We start from the raw sequence: 24,135 nt of genomic DNA, 5'->3' as shown, positions 1-24,135 counted from the left end.
TCGACTTCAATGTAACATTTTAAGAATCCACCCAAGATTTGCCTGTTTTTGTACCTTACGGATCACGGTCATAGTAATGACAGAGACAAAAAGTATTCAAATTCACGATAAAAAAATAGAAAATTACGTATAGGCCTTGACTGCAACTATAGTTTAGAAATTGATTTTGTAAAACTGCAAATCTTGTTGTTATAACTTAAAATAAATGAAATTTTAAAAGCTACATCAGTAATACTATATTCGATATGATATTTCGATTGTATTTTTTTTATATTTTGCAAACATTCGTGAGCTCTGCTGTAAACGAAATGTCCGGATCAATGTAGTCGTAGATAGCAATCATATCTATGTTTACCGAGGTAATACAACGACTGTCTGGAAAATACAACGATTGAGGTGCACGCGACGTAATATCGAATAGTAAATTCGATTGTAGGTAGATACGCAAGGAAAACTAAGTCTATAAAGTTCTGCACTTAACGCTAGTGCATCGTCGTTTCTTGCTTAAGAGACAAAGACCTCACATCTCGTCTTGCGGCGGCGATTGCGTCCACTGCGACACGTCTGCCATTCTCATTATCTTTATCTATTCCAGCACGCTGCACAGTGCACGGTGCGCTTCAATCAGAGACCCGAGGACGCTCTAGGCCGACGCACTCGTCGACATAACACGTGCATTACTCACGAAATATTTTCATAAAACCGAACCGAACGCACCCGTCGGGCCGCCCCGCGACCCCTCGCACCCAGTAAAACCAGTTCAGTTCGTGCCCGGCCACCGTGCGCGTCGGTCGCTTGAAGTTAGGAGTGTGTTTCTTGCTTTGTTTTACGAAAAAACAACCTTCCATACCAAAACCAAACCAGTGCCGTGAATTACTATTCTTGCAGTGCCCGTGTGAGATTGTGCTTTATGTGGTGATGTTTCACGATATGTTATAGTGGATTTCTGTGGTGTAGAATCGGACGGGTTCCGCCTGCCGCCGCCGGACGCCTTTTCTCTTCGATCTCGGGATATCATTAAGGTATTTATTGTTACACCGGCTCATTGTTGTAAGGAATTCTTTCTGCGGCCCTCGTGTAGAGTTAAATCGATAGTCTCGATTCAGTACGGTGTGGTGGCGAGGAAACTCGCGGACTGTTATGCGTCGATACTGGATCGCAGATTGTTGACGATGTTTGTGGATTTGCATTGTAGATGCGCTCAGCGTGCAACGTCCCGCTATTAAACACTAATGCCCGTATCTTTAGACGTTTCGTAAAATAGTCCTCCACTCTTAACTCATCCGATGATGCTCGAGCATACCCTCGAAACTTACTCGAGTTTGGTATTTTTAGTCGACCATTACAATATTCCTCAACTGTCCTCGAGTGAGGTAATAATGATGAAAATTTGATCAAGCTAGCATCAAACCAATAGAGTTCTGTAGTCTATGGTCATTGTTTAATGTCAAAGTCAAGCTGCCGCTGTCTGTTTGACACTAGAAGTTTAATGTTTTGGTTGCTGAGTTATTCGTCAATATGTGTGCGTGTGCTAAATCTGAAAGTGTATTATTTATTTTCTAACCTGTTATTATTTTAGATTTCCTATCCGGCTTTGTATTTTTATTCGCCGCTTTTGTGTGATTTTGATTGCATCGTGTTGTTGAAGTGCTTTTCCACAACCACCAATTTATTATTATATAAATAAAACTTATAATCGCATTGACTTTATTTATCAGGTAGTAAGCAAAATATGTCTCTTATGTAGGTAAATAAAATAAAGAGTTTCAAATGTCTAACCTCGAACTATTTACTTTATTAATAAATATTATCAAACTTAAATTATCAAAATATGCGGGAATCATGCACAGATCCAGGCTATTGCACAACAATATCATATATTTCCATTTGCGGTCCACATACTATTTGGACATTGATAGAAAACCAGCCTTGAGGAACGTTCAAGGTACGTCGCGACGTACCTTGACTTGACAGTTCGCTTACTTCACTCCGGTTAGGAAATTTTTCCAAGGACGTTTGAGTGGAGTTTATTTTTACGACTAATCATACCAAAACGCGCGTTGGAGGTTGAGTCGAGTCGAGTTAAGCTCGTGTAAACGACTAAAGATACGGGTGTAAGCCCTGGAACGGGTTCGAATTCGAGTGGGCGAGTATTAATTAGACAGTTCGTTGTAACTGTACAACCACTGCTGACCGTCGCAGCGTCGTCCAACTTCACTTAACGATTATTTGATAAGTTTCGTCGTTGAATATTCAAAATTTTAATTGTAATTGAGTTAATAACCGTTCGTATCTTCGTTCGTGTATTAGGAGACGAAGCGAGATTCAGATAGACCGTATGATGGTTCAAATTATTTCACAGGTCTAAGTACCTAAACACAAGAACGGTCATTAATTTTATAGTGTAATGATGTAAAACAATATTCGTGAATCCGGAGGCTTTTAGGCGAATGATCGCGTTAGAGCACAATTAAACCGACTTAATTAATAGAAACCTCACGTTATCCATACATTAGGGAAACACAAATAGCCGTGTTAAGCCTGTATACACAGAAATACAGTCGCGGTTATACATATTTGTGTTTGTAAATTCGACAATGTACACGGTAGATGGCGTAACCAGTGGCAAAACAATGAACTTTCACCCAACACCGAAGCACGATATCACAGTCGAATCTTTACCTGTAATTACACAGAACAAAGTAATGGATAGTTATGTTCAACCGTCTTCAACGGAACACGACAATTAAGTTCAAATTTGAACGTTATAAACTGTGAAAAACATTATAATTGATGTACCGATTTAATTATGTAATGGAATACAATAACATTATAATGTTTTAAATGCGAAAGATTATAAGTTGGTCCTTTCATGCATCTAGAATGCACGGATCGATATTTTGTAATTTTTGCACAGATGCGACTCAGTGGGTACATATAAACTTTTTTCTTTTTTTCGTCGTCAAAACAACGTCTCATTATTATAGAAAAAAAATAACACAGGCAAACTTATGTAGTTAAAATACTTACGAGCTTAATTCTTATAATGAATTCTAGTTTATGCCTAATGCATCCTAACACCCTTTTTTTTTCAATTCTAAAACATTCTATACTTCTATAGTAATAGCATATTTTTGTATTTCTTTGTTGGTTTTATAGGACAGTGTTTAACAAAACCACTTTAAAAAAGTATACCTAATATGCGAAAACAAACAAACTGTGAGCATACACACCACAGGCAACAAAACAGAACAATCGCTATCGTACGTCGTCTGCGAAATTTTAGTATCAGAATTTGAATGAATACGTGCATCCGATCGCACAACTTTATTGTCTAAATTGGTGAATAAGAAAAACCGATGATTTTCTCGTAAAAATGGGTTTTTTATTTTATTAAAACTATTTTTTGATCCTTCGTGCTGTATCACTTTTAAATTATTTACTACTATTTAATGGGTAAATACAAATACAATAAAAAAACAAGTTATGACTTAAATCGTAACGCATTAGAGGTCGATAACCCCTTCAATGACGGGGTTATAAAATCGCAAACGTCCTTATTGGATGGGTGGTCGATTTTACACACTACGCCAACTATAGCTAACAAAATTAGGGGATAAAGAAAACAAAAGCTTAATTTTCGCGGCCTGCACGTGTCGCGTTGGTTTTTTGAGTATGCCTTTGGGTAAAAAACACCCGAGTCCGGAAATGTGGCGTGTCACATCGGTACTTGTCGAACACATGTCGACATGTGTCGCGGCAACATAGTGTCGCCACCGGTTAATTGACTACGAAAAAAAAAAAAACCGCGTTCCGTTTTACGTATTCTACGATTGATGCGCGCGGCAACATTCTTGGCGTGACGCGGGGGTGTGTTCGAAATTTGATTTATGACGTTTCACTTTTCGAAATGTGGCCGAATTTAAAATGACTGTGTAGTACGGTCTCTTTCTAAGCCGCATCGTTAGAAAGAGATTTGATGGCATACATCAGATTTATTAAATATAAAAGTTTGTTATAATAATATGCATTTTGAAATGTTCACGTTATTTATGTTCTAACTGTACCTGAGTCATAGTCTCAAGTTATTTTTATTGTTCAATAAAATTACAGTCCATTGTATTCTGAATTACAACAAATTTGATTTAATGCAAAACGTTTTGGTGGGTTGCCAGATTCGATTTATTATAGACATTCTAGGAAACGGCCTGACTTTAATGTATTGTTTTTACAATGACCCAAGATTTGCATGCAGCTTAATTATATTATAGAATGATGTAACGTATATTTTATTTTAATATATTGTGCTGCACATTAGTCAGTGTTCATTCTAAAACATTCTAAAATATAAATAATTGAATAACTAAATTCATACTAATAACCAAATAAGGAATAGTTCGTTTATAAAATTTTCAAATGAAACGCTTATCACATAAATCCGAGACATCTGACTTCTTAATTGGATTCCTTGTACTATAAAAATAAAATTCTTCTAAATAAACTTAAATACGTATAAATCTTGCTAATTTTATAAACGCAAAGCTTGTGAGTATTTAGTTTCTCATCCATTCACCCGAAGTCGAATTTTAATGAAACATTATTAGTTTATACATACTTAATAGCAAACAATGTAGCAGTTTTTTTTTTTTGCGTCGAAGACACCGTGGCTAGTGGACACCGTCAATGTCAGATGACACGCCAGCTTAATTCGCGTTTTATCACATAAAATATTGACCACTAAAACCAAACTCAATATCATTATCATAACCAATTTAACCTTTAACCGCAACGAGGCAATATTGTGCATAATTTATCGCGTTTATTATTGCAAATTATTCCATGCTAATGTAATAAGTGGTCTTAAAATAGATTATACGTGTGTTGTTTTGATTAGCTGTTTCGCTCTTCTTAGAAATGGTTACCGAAGTTAATGTCTCCGCCTATCCTCAGTATGAGATCGTACTCCGTAGAAGTAGTTTACGACCGCCACTTACTTTTTTTCAGGATAGCAAGTAATATGTCATTCTTCGGCAATTAAACTGTGTCGTTTCAAAAAATTATGTTAATAAATAAATCTAACACATGTTCTTTTTTAAGTAGCTATTGTAAAAATAAAACAGACCCTGTTTCATAACGTATTTCTTATAGTGGCTGTATGGGTTCCGTTCCGTTTGTCTGTATCGATTGATTAATCGCACTAAGCATTAATGAAAACGCGGGATGCCAAAAACCCTTTAAAACAAACGCTAATTCTTCTAATTATCTTAAAGATAATGTAAGTAAAAAGCACGTTTATTGTGTGGTAAATTTCGAATAAATAACATTTATATTCAATAAACTGTCAACTGAAATATTTGAAAATCAATCGTTTAATCAAAATTTCCGCCATATTTGTTGCTACTGTGACATCAGAGGCAGTATCCTACAATAATGTCAAACCGAATGCAGTGGTGTTATTGTATCGAAAATCTCATAGCAGCCTCAAATCTCAGAAAAACACATAGTCTAGGAACTAGGAATTGGCTTTATGTGAATAGTATTTTATTAGCGCTGAGTCTGTATGTAGTAACACACCAAATACGGACCACGAATGTTAAGAAAAACTTGCTTTTTTTTCATACCTATTTTAGTAACCTCGAGGGGTTATACTAGATTCGCCGAGAGTAGGTGAGCTCACGGGGCTCTAACCAGGACGTTGCTAACACTAGCCCTAGCTATAGCAGTGCTTCGCAGAATCTCCCGCCGGATCGGAAACGCGACCCACTGAGAAGATCCGGTGAGAAACTTTGTGGGCTAATTTACTCAACGAGCCCTTTGTCGCAACCAACGGGTTCGACGAGAACGGTGACCGGTGCTTGAGGTACCTAAAAGCACCGAAAGTTGCGTAGGGTTGACTGAGCATACGGCTCACGTGTTGTTACATGGCTACGGGAGCCTATAGACATCAACAACGTAAATGCCGCCACCCTATAGTACGATGACTGGCTAGACGCTATAAATAGGTTAGGATGTGGTACCTACCCGTGCGGGCTCACACGACACCCTGCCAATTCAAATTTATCTCTTCATATTCCCGCGGCGAATACAATTAAACGGCCGTCTGGTGTAGTGGTAAGTGACATGGTCACTACACAAGGGGGTCGCGGGTTCGAATCCCGCCAAGGGGAGATATTTGTATAATAAATATATGTATGTGTATAATAAAAATCTTACATTTATTTCCGTTATCTGGTACCTGTAACACAAATTCTTTACGAACTTATCACGGGACCAGTTAACGTGGCGTGATTGTTAGTAAATATTTATTTATTTATTTATTATTTAATGGTCATGATTCGGCTAAAGAAACAAATATTAATGATTCGAAACTGTCACAGTAAGTGGACTCGGATAAGAACAATGACGTGCCTCTAAACGGTATCAATGGTAAAAGATTTAACAGTAAAAAATACTGGACCGAGCGTGACCGTTAGACGGTCAGATTATAACGAGACTCGTTCTTGTTTACTGGTGGATTAATTAATTTTGACAGCTCATTGTGACATATCTGAACTTTTTTTCTCTCTGTGATGCCTTTGCGTTAATCATTGTCTACGGTTGCGTTATTCAAAGTGACATTAAACGTCAATGTCATAATGTAAAAGTTTTCATTTATTCTCCGTTAGCGATGGTTTAAAAAAAAGTATGTCATCATTAAAATTTTTACTAGTCTATGATTTTTTGACTACAAGGGTACTTATGGCCTTCTTTACTTAAATAAAAAACACACATAAGTACACACATAATATTTATAGTAATTTAATATATTATAATATCTCAAAAGTTCATCACCTAAAATAAAAATAGAAAACTATAGGTACAATTTGTTTTGAAATAGCAACGTTATTGGGCATGTTACTGATTCATTTCGATTTTAGATTACCACACCTAAAAATAGAAGCTTTTTAAATGTCAAACACTCATAGCAAATAGCTATGTATCTCACAACGAACTCATAAAGTATCCACAACTGAAAACTTTAATGACAAAACCCTCTTAGGAAAACATAACATTGACCTCTCTCCCTTCAATGTGACACAGCCATTAGTCTTGCTCAAGAACACATCATCTCTTTTGTTATAATAACGGTTAGAGTATCTTGAATGCACATACATGTAAGTCGATGTACACTAAAAACCGAGAGGGTTTCGAAAAATATTCTTTCAAAGTACCAACTTCTATTGCTCACTTAAAAACGAACCTTAGGACTGACAGTTGAGATTGGAATTCTACTGAACTGTAAATCCTTGAATATTTTAGGCTTGAAATTTCTGTCAGATTGAAATCATCCAACTCATACTTGTGCAGTAATAATACTCGTACAGTAATAAAGTTATGGACGTGCCTTCCAAATATTTTTCATGTCATCAGGTGAACAGTCCAGCTAGGTTAGCCATCTTGCTCAAGCATTATCAACTACTGGAGTATTAGAATATATCGAGGTGTGAAAGGTTTTATTTGATTTAAGTGACATTTCACTTAATATGCGATATTTATCTGTGTAATTAAAGGTCTGTTGTATTTAGTATTAGCGACCCGCCCTCGCTTCGCTTCGGAAACATTAAATTTTACTATACATAGGCGAGTCCCGCCATGTTGCGCGCGGTACGACAATAACTGCGGGTGACACCGCGGGGCGAAGCTAGTCTAAAAAATGTAGCCTAAGTTACTCCTTATATCATCAGCTACCTATTAGTGAAAGTCTCATCAAAATCGGTCCAGCCGTTCCAGAGATTACCCGGAACAAACAGACAGACAGACAAAAATTGTAAAAAATGTTATTTTGGTGTATATACCGTATATATATTCATATGCACGTAGTAAAAAGCGGTTATTTCAATATTACAAACAGACACTCTAATTTTATTTATATGTATAGATTAGTATCAACAAATAGATATTTTTATTTGAAATTCAATTGAGTTTACCCCATTTAAATAGCTGAAGAAGTTTTTTTTTGTTATGATATTTTTTCCAAATTTTAAACTTTAAATGGCTCTCCTGTAAAATTGCAAAAATGTCGCTTAAACCTAAAATCGCCTTTCACTCCTCTATATAATTACTAATAACAAACATTTATCTGTTCTAAAAGTATTTTCAAACGACGATTCACAATGCTTAACAGTTTGATTCTTAAAAACGCCTGATAAAATTCTCATCAAATCTTCAAACAATTCAGTAATACGAATAAGAAACTGAACTAAAAAAAATTCGCAGCCCTAAATTACCACAGTGCATATAGCATTTAGATGTTCAGAATATATAATCGATTAGTCAAACGCATTTGCATTAAGCTTAAGCCGATAAATCTATGTTCTGTTATTTATTTTTCCTGCTAGCCAACCGAAGCCCACTTCGAAATTCCGAGATAAAGTTTGTGTGTCAAAACAGCTATAAATACGACAAGTGTAATTAAGTAAACTATGCCCAATGTAAAAGCTTTTAAGCCATTTCTATACGTTTGATGTTCTTTTCGAGTTACACTTTTAAATTTAACATAAAAAAAAGCTTGAAACCAAATAAAAATATAAAGAAAAAAAAACCTAACAAATGTACATTATACTTAAATGAAAATGAGTCATTTGGCACGTAAATTGAAACGTATCTTTTGCGCTTAAGAAAATGTCTCGTCTGAATTTATTTTGTCTAGACGCCTTATGCTAAGCTGAGGATAGCTTTTAAGTTCAATTTGAACGCCTACAGTTCCCTTTCCTGTCCGAAAGAGACTCAGCGTTTCTTTGTTTCGCAATAGATCCGTTTTATGGCTATAATATGGTCATCCAGGTCGGTTTGCCATCCTATTTGATTCGCGAAGCATTTGTGTGTTAAGAGTAACATGTATTTCACTATCAAGAATTTCGCCTAATATTTTAATGTGGGCGTCGGCATCAACCAAACACCAGATGAACCGCGATCTAGCGCCGTCTAATTAAGTAAAAGCTATGAATTCAAATAATAAATAAATAATAATAAATAAATAAATATTTACTAACAATCACGCCACGTTAACTGGTCCCGTGATAAGTTCGTATAGAACTTGTGTTACAGGTACCAGATAACGGAAATAAATGTAAGATTTTTATTATACACATACATATATTTAATATACATCCATAACCCTGGAAAAGACATTTATATTTATCATACAAATATCGTCCCTTGGCGGGATTCGAACCCGCGACCCCCTTGTGTAGTGACCATGTCACTTACCACTACACCAGACAGACGTTAATAGCCGTAGTTCAGAGAGATCTTCAAGTTTCCCTCTAACCTCTCGCAACTACACTTAACTAGCCCACTAAATTTCTCGCCGGATCTTCTCAGTGCGTCGCGTTTCCGATCCGGTGGTAGATTCTGCGAAGCACTGCTCTTGCTAGGGTCAGTGTTAGCATTACTCCGGTTTGAGCCCCGTGAGCTCACCTACTAGTTAAGGTTACGCTGAAATAGCCTCTCAAGGCTATCTATCAGCTTAGGTAGAAAAAAAAAAACACTTAACTACATTACGGAAATTTAATGAAATCATCAGTTAAAATATTCGTTTTTCCCCCACCTTGACCTGTTAGCAATCGTGAGATTTTAGCAACACTCTATTCTTTTATTACTAAACTGAGCTACGTCGGAGCGCGTTAGGAAGCTACACCGCTATACGGCCCCGAGCAGAACGGTTATAGAAAAGCTATTTTATTGTCTCGAACGCGAAGCCTTCGAAATAATTTGGGCCGCCATTAGGATCCCGACTCCGAACTTTACTGTAAATGGAAATTGTTTCGGAATTATAGACTTTACAATCTATTGTCAATCAATTTTGAGGTTCCGAGGCGGAAAATTAAGTCGTAAAACTTGCCGTTCGTCAGCGCGGAGTCGCCGGGAGTTTCAGATTAAAGCGGCAAAAATGGAGTTTTCCAATCTAGCAATCAGCCGAACAAACGATCGATTACGAACACAGCTTTACGAGGCTCCCCACACCGAAATACGTCTGTAACAATCCGGCGATTCCGCTCACGCGAAAACTTGCTACGTACTGACTTTTCCCTTTATAAATTCGCCAGGATTTGCGTGTCGAAGGAGAAATGTAACGATAACAGCGACACGACGCCGCGACGGTTAAATTATGTAAGATTACGGAGCGGTGGTGAGTCGAGTCTCGATGCCAGGGTTTTACGAGTTTCGTATGACTCCGAGATCGTCTCGAAGGCTATTTTCGGGATCTCGTTCGAGAAGTTTGGCGTCATCAGTGCGGGGATCCGTGTGTCGATCGAGATCACGGCTGTCTTCCCGACAATACGACTGCTGTTTAACTCGACTCTACTGAGAATTGTCCCGCGCTAATGCTCTCATCGAATTACGTTTCTTGAATCTTCGGATTTCATTCATAAAATCCCATTAAAGGTCATTAATCCATAATATTATAATAAAACTGTCGCACGTGTTTGCGACCCTCTTAATGCCACTGTCAACGCTCGTAATAACATCAGGTAAAAATGGGACCGAAGGCCCGAACAAACTTCGCATCCGATGTATCGGACCTCTCTCTCACTAATTGGTCCGAGACAGTCTCCAATTTTAAAAGCCATCCAAAAACCGAAACAGATGAAGTAACATTTGTCATTTACAACAGAAAACATTCGAATGGAATTCAAACATCGTATGATAAAAATAACTCTCGTTTATATCGTTACATTTCAACCTTATCTTTGTTCAATATAGATGTTTTAAATTGACATGTTATTTTGTCTGTTTCTACATTGAGACATTTCACGTTTTCCGTTTTATTTTATATAACAGGAACAGTGAAAAGCCTCGCCGATACCACCAACGCGGAAGGCAATATACGATCTCGCCGGAGAGAGCCATTTCCTTTAATGTTTTCATGAGTCCCGGGAACTAAAGAGCGGGTAACAACGTATCTGTTCCTTTCCTTTTAATAGTTGAAGAGCGAACAAACTGGCCGGTATTAAGTTTTATCAACCATCTGCACGAATGTCACGTCTTTATTGCTGCTTATTCTTTGTCGTATTGCATCTTGTAAGGGGTGTTTCCGTCTCGCTTCTTAGGTGCGGTCGCTTTGGTGTATGACAAGGTAGGGAGATTTGGAGTCCCTTTAGTTTCATAGGTGTTCAATTCAATAAAAAATGCTATACCTGAACCGGTCCCCTGACATGTTTATACATTTTTCTTACCGTTGTGCGCGGGTTTTGTTACGTATTTTTCGATTGAGACTGGATATCTGGAGCGTTATTAAAAAAGTTTTCCCCGTAATTCTCGCGGTGTTTTCAAGCGGTCGATGTGGATTTTTAGCAAAATGTTCTGCTTATCTAACAGTTTAACCAAAATGTTGCGTTTGTATATTAAAAAATAAACTCCATTAGTTTTTCTATTTAAGTCTTAGAAAACACACAACATAAAAAAACTCATCATTAAATATTGAATAAAATTTTAATCTAGTTTTCATTATAAAGTCTTGTTGGAATGTTGGAAATAGATAATTTTTAGCTTACACTTTTTTTTGTATTTGTTTAAAGAACACCCAGACGGTGAATTCAAGATTTCGCTCTGAAAATTTAAACCTAATCTCGGAGTACGTAACCAGCACATTTTCAAGAATTAACTTCAAATTGCAGTAATGAAACTCGCTGATTTTTTTTTTTTTTTTTTTTCCTACCTATGCTGATAGCCTTGAGAGGCTATTTCAGCGTACCCTAGCTTGTGTAGGTGAGCTCGCGGGGCTCAAACCGGAGAATTGCTAACACCGCCCTAGCAAGAGCAGTGCTTCGCAGAATCTACCACCGGATCGGAAGCGCGACCCACTGAGAAGATCCGGCGAGAAACTCAGTGGGCTGTGTCTGTGGGTTAATTCGCTCGTCGAGCCCTTCGTCGCAAGCGACGGGTTCGGCGAGGACGGTGACCGGTGCTTGTATTGCCTAAAAGCACCGTTAGTGGATCAGGAGGATCCGTGATGACGTGCTTTGGGCGACGTCGACGGTTTACCAAACGGTCTACAGGATCGGGTATGTAGTTTCCGGCGGCCACGACAAGAGGGTTCTCATGTCGTGCCGCCTTCTCAAAGTGGCGCAGCGATGCCGACTGTAGATACTTACTGACGGGGTCGAGCTCCAGGTCATCGTGGAGGTCCACGTTCCTCTGGAACCATGGTGCTCCGACGGCTATCCTGCAGAATCGGGATTGTATTACCTGAAGGGGTTTCAAGTTGGTGCGGGCCGCGTGAGCGAACACTACGCTTGCATACGTCATGACGGGGCGTATGCAAGTTTTGTAGAGGGTTACCTTGTTACGGAGGGACAGTTTGCTTCGTCTACAAAGCATTGGGTAGAGTCGTCCTAGTATAAACGCGGCGCGATCGCGTACCGTTTTTACGTGGGGACGGAATGTCATCCCTCTGTCGAGGGTGACGCCTAGGTATTTGACCTTCGGGGCCCACGGTATGGGCTGGTCAAAGAGAGTGATGGGGCTAACGGCGGAGGTGTTTACGCGCCTACTGGGGAGTGGGGTGCTCGAAGTGGTATTCGGAGGGCGACCCCTTTTGAATAGCACCGCTGTGCTTTTCGTGGGGTTAATGTCTATTCGCCACTTCCGGAACCACTGTCCCATGGTGGTTACTGCGCTCTGGAGAAACTCGCTGATTTAGCATTGAAGCGTTTTAAGTCGTATACCAATGGCTACGTTTGCCGTAAGCTTGCAATCGAAAAGAATAAAAAGTCCAAGATGGCGGACTTGCAACAGCTGACTTAACGTCACCTTACGATGGCGTCCCGATCGCAATTGTTCCCGTACCTTTTGCTAAACGTTTGCCGCTTTCATATCTTCTGAACGGTTACTGGCGCCGGTTTTCTGTCGAATGAATAGATCGCCGACGATCGCAAAATGTTATAATCTCGCTTAACTCGAAAATTTGATCTCGTCTAAAAATATTTTCAAATACAGAATTGTTTCCATTTAATCCATTATTTAACTTTAAGCAACAACGCTATTCGTTTTCAATGAAATTTGAATCATACCGTTTGAAAAGTCAGGCCAATTTGTAAGGTAAATGAACAATTATTTAACGTCGAATATACTCGTAAGTATATGCGTTCATGGCTTATAGAGCCACGGCTTTAGAGAATGAGATTCTAAAAATGTGACACCAGAAAGTTAAACGTCTTGTGGCGAAACTGATCCTACTTAATGTATTAGCATTTCAAGATTGTATTGACTAAAATTTATCACGCAAATCTTTTTTTTTTCGGAGTGATTCCGTTTTAGACAAAACAATAATCAGTTCTTGAGATGTCAGCAACATTTCGTATTTTTTTGCAATAGTGACTTAAAAAAAAAAGATTCTATAAAACCTTAAACACGATCATTACTAATATTTGTGCTTTTTTTTTCGGTGCGTCTGCTGTCTTTTACTATGCATTTTTTTCCTTCTAATCTTTAATAGCCTAAGGGGCTATTCCCAATACGCACAGACCGGACCGTACTATAGATATGGATGCGATTTCTCACTGAGTTGAAAGTATTACATTATTAACACTCGATATTAAGTTATTCATGACTATGGGATTTTATTCAAAACAAACATTGTTATTAACCATGAATTTTCCATTAAAAATACTTTCATAAGTAACTTAAAACTGCGTAAAACGTTCAACAACTTTTTCTTTATTTCCATTAACCTGAGTGCTGAACCGACGACATCTGTCCTTTTCTATCCTCTACGAAAGAGAGAGAGAAGCAATTACGCAGCTTTGAACAGAGGTCATAAATCTTGATTCGCAAAGATAAAATTGCGCCGGCGCAGTGCTGATGGCTCTACATTCTTCGGATAATGCATGTACCCTGGAAGATCATTATGTAACCGTGAATGCGATGGTTAACTTTTGCAGGAGCGACTCTATTAGGGTTGTCACCTTTTTTTTGCAAATAAAGTATATTTTGGTTATTATAGTTAGGAAAAAAAGTACATAGTATTAAAATAAAGTACAATTTATTTATTACTAGCTGACCCGGCAGACTTCGTAGTGCCTCTATCTATATATAAAAGACCAAAACTTTTGTATAAAATAAAATTAAAACAAACGAAAGGAATCTGTCCGACAGGGGACACATCAAAGGAAAAACAAAATTGTTATTTTTATTTAATTCCGAACATTTTCATATTTATCTACCTTTTAAACTTTCTCTGGACTTCCACGAATAATTCAAAACCAAAATTAGCCAAATCGGGCCAGCCGTTCTCGAGTTTTAGCGAGACTAACGAACAGCAATTCATTTTTAAATAGGTTATTATTATGTTTAAATACATATTTTTTATGATTAACAATTGATTTTAAACAAGTATTTGTAATAATTAATGACAGTGCCATTGTTGTCATTTGAGGTTAAGTTGCCTTCAGAAATATTTGTTAAAGATTATGTGGCGTTGGCGAGTAGCGACATCGATTGAAAAATCGACGTTTTTCTCTTATTGAAAAAATACATATATATGACTGAACTTTTAAAAATCCCAAAGAAACCAAATCATACCAGATAAAGTATTTTCGTGTACTTTGTTATTCACATAAATCACGTACAATACTTTATTATAAAGTAAGGGTGGCAACCCTAGACTATTGACAATAGTGATGAATGAACGAAATAGTGAACACAAAAAAATTTTTAAGAATTTGCCAATGCAACTAGTTCTATGCGAAATGAAGATTAGGGTGCATGCGAAAAGCTATTAATTACGTCTTTAATATAAGTTACATATTGTAATAATTTATTTTGTAATGTAAGTGGTATTATCTAATATGGTATCCGAAAAAAAAAAACGTGCGCTTAAATATTTAAATGTCGATTCCAAGGAAACTTTAGTATTTTACTAGATGATGACCGAGATTTGCTCGTTTTTTTTTATTTTTATAACGCCATCTTGTTGTATCTTTAACGCGGTTAGTTGCCCTAAATTAAGAAAAATAGTATTATTGTTCGCCAATAGATGTCGGGAAGAGTTGATTATTGAAAACACGAATAAAACAACATTTGCTGAAAATAAATCGTAGCTAGATCGATTTATCGCCCCCGAAATCCCCGGTAATCCCGAAAATCGTTGGAGCCGTTTCCGAGATTTAGATTATATACATATATTATATTAATATACAAGAATTACTCGTTTAATGGTATAAGATTTCGATTTTCTTGAATCGCACTATCTATCTATCAGCCCACAGACAACCACTGTTGGACATAGGCCTCCCCCAAGCCTCGCCACAACGATCGGTCTTGCGCTGCTTGCATCCAGAGGATACCCGCGGACCTCAATAGAACCTCGACCTTATGAGAAACCTACCCACTCGAATATTTTTCGCAAATCATACACATGATTAAAACTACAGTATTGTTTCTTTTTGTGTTTATTATTGTTGACACTCGTCCGGTTACGCTGCCATAGCCTCTCAAAACTATCAGCTTAGGTAGGAAAAAAAGGAAAAATCATAAAACAATTGTTGACAATGTCGAGTTCAGTACAGCAAACAAACAGCCTGTATACAATAAGCTAGCATATATTCACGTATATGAACTCCGACAACCGCTAAACACCAGTTTAGCCGTCAGATCGTCCACCCATCAAGGACAATAATATAACTATATCTTCTGCAAATAGATTGCTAAGTGATAAAATACAAAGGAAATTGTACTTCTGTTTGTCAATAGCTATATACGAAATTCGATGTGTGTATGTCCCTGTAGACTCCGAAGCGGCTGGACCCATCCCGATGAAATTTTTACGATATCTTCAGATTGGGCAAAGGGGCCTCCTGTGCAGTTTGATAGTGATCGGATCAAAATCAAACTAAAGGTCAGCCAGCAAAGCGAGCCGGGTTTGACTAGTCTATACTTCTATACTAATATTATAAAGAGAAAAGATTTGTTTGTTTGTTTGTATTCAATAGGCTCCGAAACTACTTATGAACCGATTTGAAAATTCTTTCACTGTTTGAAAGCTACACTATCCCCGAGTGACATAGACTATAATCTTTTTTGAAAAAAATTAGGGATCCTTACTAAAATTCCAATAATAACCCACGGTGTAAAAAAATTACCTAAAATATTCTTTACATCGCATGCCCTGCGAAAACTATTGATGATAGAATAAAATAATGTACTACGACTTTGTGGACACATTATTATTTATAAAAAGTGTCGCGACAGCAAATGTCAAACTATTATACTTAGTTATGCCGCAATAATGTGCTCTTTTATTTAAAAAAATAAAACAACGTCAAATATCGTTGAAATTTTTGTTAAAGACCCGAGCGGAGCCGGTGCGGGCCGCTAGTCTTTAAATAAAAACACTTCAATCTGCCAATCAAAAGTAGAGTTTGAGTAAAAGAATAAATGAACAGTAATAAGAACAAGGAGATGAATGAATGTGTACGTTAGTGAAACACATGTCGACCTTCCACCGGCAACACGTGCGAACATTGATGGACGGACATAATTGAAATGTGTGTTAATCCGGGCGTCTACGGGCAGATTTAGAAATTAGGTCGAATGTGCCACATCGAGTCAGTCATGGACCAACGGGAACAGATGTTAGATTAAAATAGGTATTCCTGAATTAATAGTGACGGGACACTAACGGGTGAGCAAATAATAAAATAAGATTGTAGAAGCCAAAAGGTATGGATTGTATCGATTTGACACTTTATTGGTTACATGGGTGGACGATCTCACAGCCCACCGGGTGTTAAGTGGTTACCGGAGCCCATAGACATCTACAACGTAAATGCGCCACACACCTTGAGATATGAGTTCTAAGGTCTCAGTAAAGTTACAACTGCTACCCAACCCTTCAAACCGAAAGGCATTACTACCAAAGGGAAATAGGCAACGTGGTGGTACCCGTGCGGACTCACAAGAAGCCCTACCACCGGTAATTACGCAAATTATAATTTCGATGATATATTCCTTCATCGTAGAAGTCAATCGTGAACATTTGTTAAGTACATATTTCATTAGATTAATTGGTACCCGCCTGGGGGAATCGAACACCGGTGCATCGCAAGATACGAGTGCACCGGACGTCTTATCCTTTAGGTCACGACGACTTCAAAAGCATAGAGCATTTATAGCGTCATTTCTCGTCGCTGCCTTTAAAATGCGGCTATGCGGATGTGCAAAGTTTGAATGTCACATTTTTATGAAATAGCCAAATAAAATAGAAACTATCAAACGATATCCTGAAGCGGACACCCCAGTTTCACCATGTTATCTAACACGAATCAATTGTTGAATTCATATGCAAATTAATCATAGAACGAGACATAAAAATGAAAGGGAGTTACATCTAGTTATGGTCTCGGCGTCACGGCGATACACATTGAAGGCGGTTCATGCAAAAGTTCAAGATGCTTTGTAACGATTAGATTATCCGCGTTGTAACGCTTTCACAACACAGAAAAAGCGGAGTTTGGGACAAGGCACGAGTTAAGTACAACATGACGTTTGTTATCTTTAAAATATCGCATACAAGTTTTTTTTTTATAAAGTTATTTGATACTGTTAGACGACATGCCAATTGTTTCTTTTCTTTCCATTTTTTTCCTACCTATGCTGGTAACCTTGAGAGGCTATTTCAGCTTCGCCCTAACGTGTGGGTGAGCTCACGGGGCTCAAACCGGAGTGGTGCTAACACTGGCCCTAGCAAGAGCAGTGCTTCGCAGAATCTACCACCGGATCGGAAACGCGACCCACTGAGAAGATCCGACGAGAAACTCAGTGGGCTGTGTCTATGGGTTTCTTCTTTACAGTGCTCTATTATTTTCTGAGACCGCCACGCTCACCACTGTGGTTTGGTGGTTTTAAGGCTCAAATTCTGTCATGTACTATCCGATTTTGGAATGAACCCCTGCATACCAACCGTGCAACGCACTGAGGTTCCTCTAAAGCTATATATCTAAAATGTCCTTCTTCAAATGAGTTTTGAAAATAGTCTTTAGTGTTAAGCAGAGATTTGACTGTGTCCCTGGCATTACTAGTCCGCGAGGACCACGGAAGACGCTTACCATCCGACGGGCCGTCAGCTTGTTGGTATATTAAATATATAAATTTCCAGGTGGTAGGACCTCTTGTCTACTGGTGGTAGGATCTCTTGTGAATCCGCGCGGGTAGGTACCACCTCCCTGCCTATTTCTGCCGTGAAGAAGTAATGCGTTTCGGTTTGAAGGGCGGGGCAGCCGTTGTAACTATACTTGAGACCTTAGAACTGGTATCTCAAGGTGGGTGGCGCATTTACGTCGTAAATGTCTATGGGTTCCAGTAACCACTTAACACCAGGTAGGTTGTGAGCTCGTCCACCCAGCTAAGCTATAAAAAAAAAAGTGCGTAAACTTGAAATGATATTAATAAAATATTATAACTCGAAGTTAGAGTTTTATACGGGAACTTTTATCCTCCAACAAAAGTCAATAGTCGAGAAGGTATCGACAAGGTTTCTGCAAAAAAAAAGAACGTTGGAAAACTTATAAAAACTGGTTTTATTGTTTACTTCAGAGCTGGTGTCTCATCGTACTGCTATTAAATTACACACAAAAATGTCGTTGTAATATGAGACATATAATAGTTTTTATTTATTTATTTTAAAATAGGGTACTTATACAGACACAGTGTACGTGAAACTATGTATGAATTGTAAAGAGCGTCAAAGGCCCACGGTATTTTAATGTTACGTTGTAATGTGAAGTGAAAATCAAACCCGCAAAATTATAATTTGCGTAATCACTGGTGGTAGGACCTCTTGTGAGTCCGCACGGGTAGGTACCACCACCCCGCCGATTTCTGCCGTGAAGCAGTAATGCGTTTCGGTTTGAAGGGTGGGGCAGCCGTTGTAACTATACTGAGAACTTAGAACTTATATCTCAAGGTGGGTGGCGCATTTACGTTGTAGATGTCTATGGGCTCCAGTAACCACTTAACACCAGGTGGGCTGTGAGCTCGTCCAACCATCTAAGCAATAAAAAAAAATTGTTTTAAAGCCCTGCAGTTTTTCCGAACTGTATTTTTTGATGACTTGCGCCACACGTCACGAGCGTTAGGGTTCACAGCAATGGGGTCAGAACTATCGTCTCACTGTTTCGAATCATTAATTTGACACTCGAAATAGCTCAGAAGTGTTATAATGGCAGGGCGACGCCCACAAGCCGTCCGCGGGTTAAAGGTTGGTCGTCTTTTTAATAGTACCACGATAGCGTTGGGCAACCCTGCTTTTTTGTTAATGGAATTGTAATGATTAAGAGCGAAGGTGGGCTGGATGAGAGCCGTCCGCGATAATTGGTTTGTTGGATCGCTTTAGAGTTCCGGTTGGGCGAAATGGAACGCTGCGACAAAAAAAGAAAAGAAAAAAAGAAAAACAGATTGACGTAAGAATCCGTCCCGTCAATTAAGAGGTGTCCGAATTCGAAAATTAACATTGACTTCGTCGGTGCTACGCCTGCATTAATAATCTAATACTTGCCTTTCCACTTCTAATAAGTTAAAAGGAAACGCCGGTGCGTTTTGTTAATACAAATTTTATATATTTGAAGGGTGGGGCAGCCGTTGTAGAGAGACTTTGAGACCTTAGAACTTATCTCTCAAGGTGGGTGGCGCATTTACGTTGTAGATGTTTATGGACTCCAGTAACCACTTTACACCAGGTGGGCTGTGCGCTCGGCAACCCAACTAAGCAATAAAAAAAAATTAAAAAAACAAACGCATTTACATCTCTGATAACGTAGCATTTTTAGATATCCAGATAAAAATATTTCATGAGTAAAAAAATAACAAAATATACAAGCGTAACCGAGTACATATATAATACTGAAATAGCCTCAGTCTTTGCGGAACTCGGAATATATGTTTCAAATAATTTACGTATTCCGTATTTTCGTTCCTAGCTGCATATAATGTTGGTTCAGGATATGACAAAACAGACAAAGATAGAATTTTAAATATGTATTCTTTTTTTTTTTTATTGCTTAGATGTGTGGAAGATCTCACAGCCCACCTGGTGTTAAGTGGTTACTGGAGCCCATAGACATCTACAACGTAGACGCGCCACCCACCTTGAGATGCAAGTTCTAAGGTCTCAGTATAGATACAACGGCTGCCCCACCCTTCAAACCGAAACGCATTACTGCTTCACGGCAGAAATAGACAGGGCGGTGGTACCTACCCGCGCGGACTCACAAATGGTCCCACCACCATTAAAAAAATATACCACTAGTATTCTTAAAATTTCGCGATCATCCCATTTCTCTAGCGTCCAAATTTATTCGATTAATCGGTGAAGTGTGAGTAAAAAAAAATAGCACGGCATACAACCATCTTTGCGCACTAATTATTATTTGAAACGATCGATAAAACGGTATGCTCCGAATATGCCACGGCAACCATAACGCTCCCTTAACGTGCCCGCATCATAAACTATAATTCATACCCACTAAATCCGGCGTTAACGCTTGCTTAAAAGACGCCAAAGTTTCCGTTTTTATAAGTCCCGGTTTTACGAGACATTCTCTTACCTCCGATATCCAATACGGGAGATTTTATGGTGCCTCCCTAGCATCGGTGTGCTTTTATGAGCCGTTACAGTTCGCAAATGCTACATTTACCGTTATGTACCGTGTATTAGATATAACTGCCGATGTCCTGATTTCTACAGAGCCAGTTTTAATATAACGCGGTTGTTTCGCTGAAAAATATACGATTCCCGTCTGTCTGGCCGATATTGATTCGTTTCGTTGTATCTTGCTTGTCGCGAGAGATATTTCGTGTTCTAACAAGCGGGCCGTGTTGAATTTGTCTTTTCTTTAAAAGTTGTTGACGTTATAATAATTTGTCTCTTCTTTGATTTATTTACGAGATGCCGAAACCGTATTAATGTAACGGAGCTACCTCCCCGAATTGGATAACAGGAAATTTCAAAGAACAAATTCAAAGTCGAATTTGGCCGAAAGGTTTTCTCGGACAAAAAACTTTGGCGCGAAACAAAATAATGAAGATGCACGAATTCAGTACATATCCCGAAACTACTTATTAGTTTAACTATATGGTAATCTAAGGTCGTCGAAGACACTGTGTTCGGAATATCTAACCCTTCGAAACTGGGAGAATCAGTTTGGAAGTCGATCAAAGTGGGATTTGCGTTAAGACGGGCCAGAGAGGAGGTAGTGAGGAGACGTAAATTGAAATTTGTTTTTGTTGATTCGTTTATCAGATGAGAATTTCGAGATGAAAGAACTATATCTTATCTTATCTTATACCTTTAAACGAGCAATTCTTGTATATTAATATATATGTATATAATCTGAATCTCGGAAACGGCTCCAACGATTTTCATAAAATTTAGTATACAGAGGATTTCGGGAGCGATAAATCGATCTGGCTACGATTTATTTTCAGAAAATGTTGTTTTATTCGTGTTTTCAATAATCAACTCTTCCCGACATCTATTAGCAAATAATAATACTATTTTTCTTAATTGAGGGCAACTAACCGCTTTAAAGACACAACAAGATGGCGTTATCAAAAAAAACCGATCATCGTCTAGTTATTATAAAATGTAAGAATAATATGCTTAATGATGAATTACGCGGGTGTGTCCATAAATTCGTAATTCCCTGACAGGATCCCTGGTCTCGTTCCCAGAAAAATACCGAAATAAAACTGCGGATGACTTCTTAAATTATTTTCAAGGTTGCGTAAGTTCCTCTGCAAGCGCATATCCGGTTTTTTAACGTTTTTTCGATAATCTGAAATCTTTTTTTCATAGTAGGCTTCGTTAATGAACCCATTAAGTGATTAATATAACATATTAGTATACTATTGAATAGAAGAACAATATATTGTTATACTAAACTAATATATGTGCCAGGCTTTTTGCATATCGAAAAACAGTTTTGAATAATAAATATTACAGTTATGGAACAGCTATAAAATACGGTAGAATAATTATATATTTCAAATAGCACGTACAAAGCTGAGTTCATATCGTTTTACATATTTAAACTTTCACAGGTGACGTTGAGTCAACCTCAACGATAAAGGTTATAAGAGAGCCTAACTAACCATCATATAAATTCTGAGTTTACGATAATGACCAATAATATATTTTACGTTTCATCGGTAGAAATAAAATGAGATATACAGCTGAAGGTACTAATTAATTTTAAGTTTGTTTGACTACAAACTAATTCAATTGACCCCATTCGATGTGCGTATAGCGGTATATTTACAGCGTTCGTAAAATAATTTAGATAAAGCTATTTATTATCGCGGTAACTTGTTTACAGGCGCCCAATTTTATTGTATTAACGGATTTTTTTTATTACATTCTGAGTACATCTTAATTAAGCGAATTACAGAAGGTTTATGGGCGGTTATTAAATGTCCCACCCACGGGTAGATTAGTGGGTAGTTATTTGAGTAAAACTATCCCGATACGATAGTGGATGACTAACAATCTGTTTGTGTGTTTAGTTTTTATACGGATTTTAATATCACGAGAACTTAAGGGTTAGACAGAAACGATGTCTATGGAGAAGATGTAGTAGATAGATAATTTAATGAAAAATGCAAGTAAAAAAAAAACAATAAAACTTGAACTAATGATTAAAGAGTATATTACAATTGAATGCATTGTCGCTTAGAGAAAGGACAACTATATGAACACTGAAATGGGAAAAGAGTTCTGAGCGCAGACAGTACATTTCCCATATTATTAAGTTAAAGTTGATAATTAAAATCCAATTTTGTTGGTAGTAAGCCACATTGAAACCCTGCACGGATACTACCCCTATTTAATTTTTCCGCAAAGTACTGGTGCGCTCTGCTCGGAAAGTTAGGTCCGTCATATTACAATACTAAATGTTGACCTCATGGCTTGAGGTGGGTGGTAGGATTGCGATGCGATGACAATCAAGATTGGTAGCTGGGCCTGAAGCGTTTTTTTGTTAAGTAAGTTAAGTGTTTCCCGAGCGCTATGACATATCCTTCTTCAAACTAGGTTTGTGGAGAGAACGTAACGGTAGGCAGTGGCTTGGCTATGCCCCTGGTATTGCTGAAGTCCATGGGCGGCGGTAACCACTCACCATCAGGTGGGCCGTATGCTCGTCTGCCTACACGATCAATAAAAAAAAGTAATGACAACTCACGGGCGAAATATGGATACAACTAATGTTGTTTTTAGCCTGATTACAATTACTTCGTCCGTTCTAAACGCAATAAATCCGACGGTATTACTTACATATTGGGTAACAAAACGTCTCTTTCCCCTGAACTTTCAACTTCACTGAGAACTTTGAATCGTGACAAAACTATGAACCTTAAAATCTAACACACACGAAATCTTGCCTTAAGCTAAAACCGCTTTAATACCGGCATATGTAAGTCCAATCCGCAGCTTGCAACCCTAATCTTCATTCGTGCACGGACTTAGTGTTGCCAGCCGGCATTTACTTCATTTGCATAAGCATTTTGTCCACGTTGAGTAGTTTATCCGCGAATTTCACGTGTGGCATACATAATGCCTTTATTCCTTATTGTGAATTAAGGACTTCGGTTTACATTAAGTAGATTCATTAATAAAGTTGTAATTATTTTGGCGCTTTCGCGATAGCAGATCCGAGTGTATTTTCAGCCCGTGTCGAAGTGGCGCCATGATTTATCTCATTGTAAAGATTGTGTATTGAGATTTGTATGTTTATGTAAATATATTTATGAGTAAAAATATACATGAATAGATAACATTAAAAATGTTGAATGTCAAAGAAGTATGATTTTTTACGTCCTTACGTCGTGTACCGACTGTTTTATTTTCCCGCCTTATCGAGACGGGTGGTTGGACTTATGAACTCGGCAGGGCTTGCTAACTACTGGCCGTGCGCCCCTGAAGGAGACCTAAGCTCAAAGGGTTCGTGCCCTTCAGCTTTACATCTACCAAGGATCGGAATCGCAACCCGCGATTAAAGCCACAAGCACCGACTTTCGACTTCGAATTGAACCCGGACCTTTTACCCGGTATTCGTGCCACCGTGCGGCTCGTTCATCCTTCTTCACAATATATCAAGTGCT

At 38.1% G+C, this 24,135-nt stretch overlaps 1 protein-coding gene across 6 annotated transcripts in view; it reads left to right on the top strand.

Annotated features, from left to right (window-relative positions):
• Positions 1-624: 624 nt before the first annotated feature.
• The window catches only part of LOC101743574 (latrophilin Cirl), a 395,071-nt gene continuing 371,560 nt past the window's right edge, over positions 625-24,135 (top strand). For 2 of the 6 annotated variants that reach the window (XM_038020812.2, XM_038020810.2), the window contains exon 1: positions 628-1,022. The gene's annotated coding sequence lies outside the window, so the exon portion shown is untranslated. Of the gene's footprint in view, positions 1,023-24,135 lie in introns of all 6 variants that reach the window. The other 4 variants (XM_062676456.1, XM_038020816.2, XM_038020811.2 and 1 more) reach the window with 4 other exon arrangements.

The sequence above is a fragment of the Bombyx mori genome, chromosome 27, assembly GCF_030269925.1.
Source record: "Bombyx mori chromosome 27, ASM3026992v2".
Taxonomy (NCBI): domain Eukaryota; kingdom Metazoa; phylum Arthropoda; class Insecta; order Lepidoptera; family Bombycidae; genus Bombyx; species Bombyx mori.
This window is presented reverse-complemented; position numbering and strand designations above follow the sequence as displayed.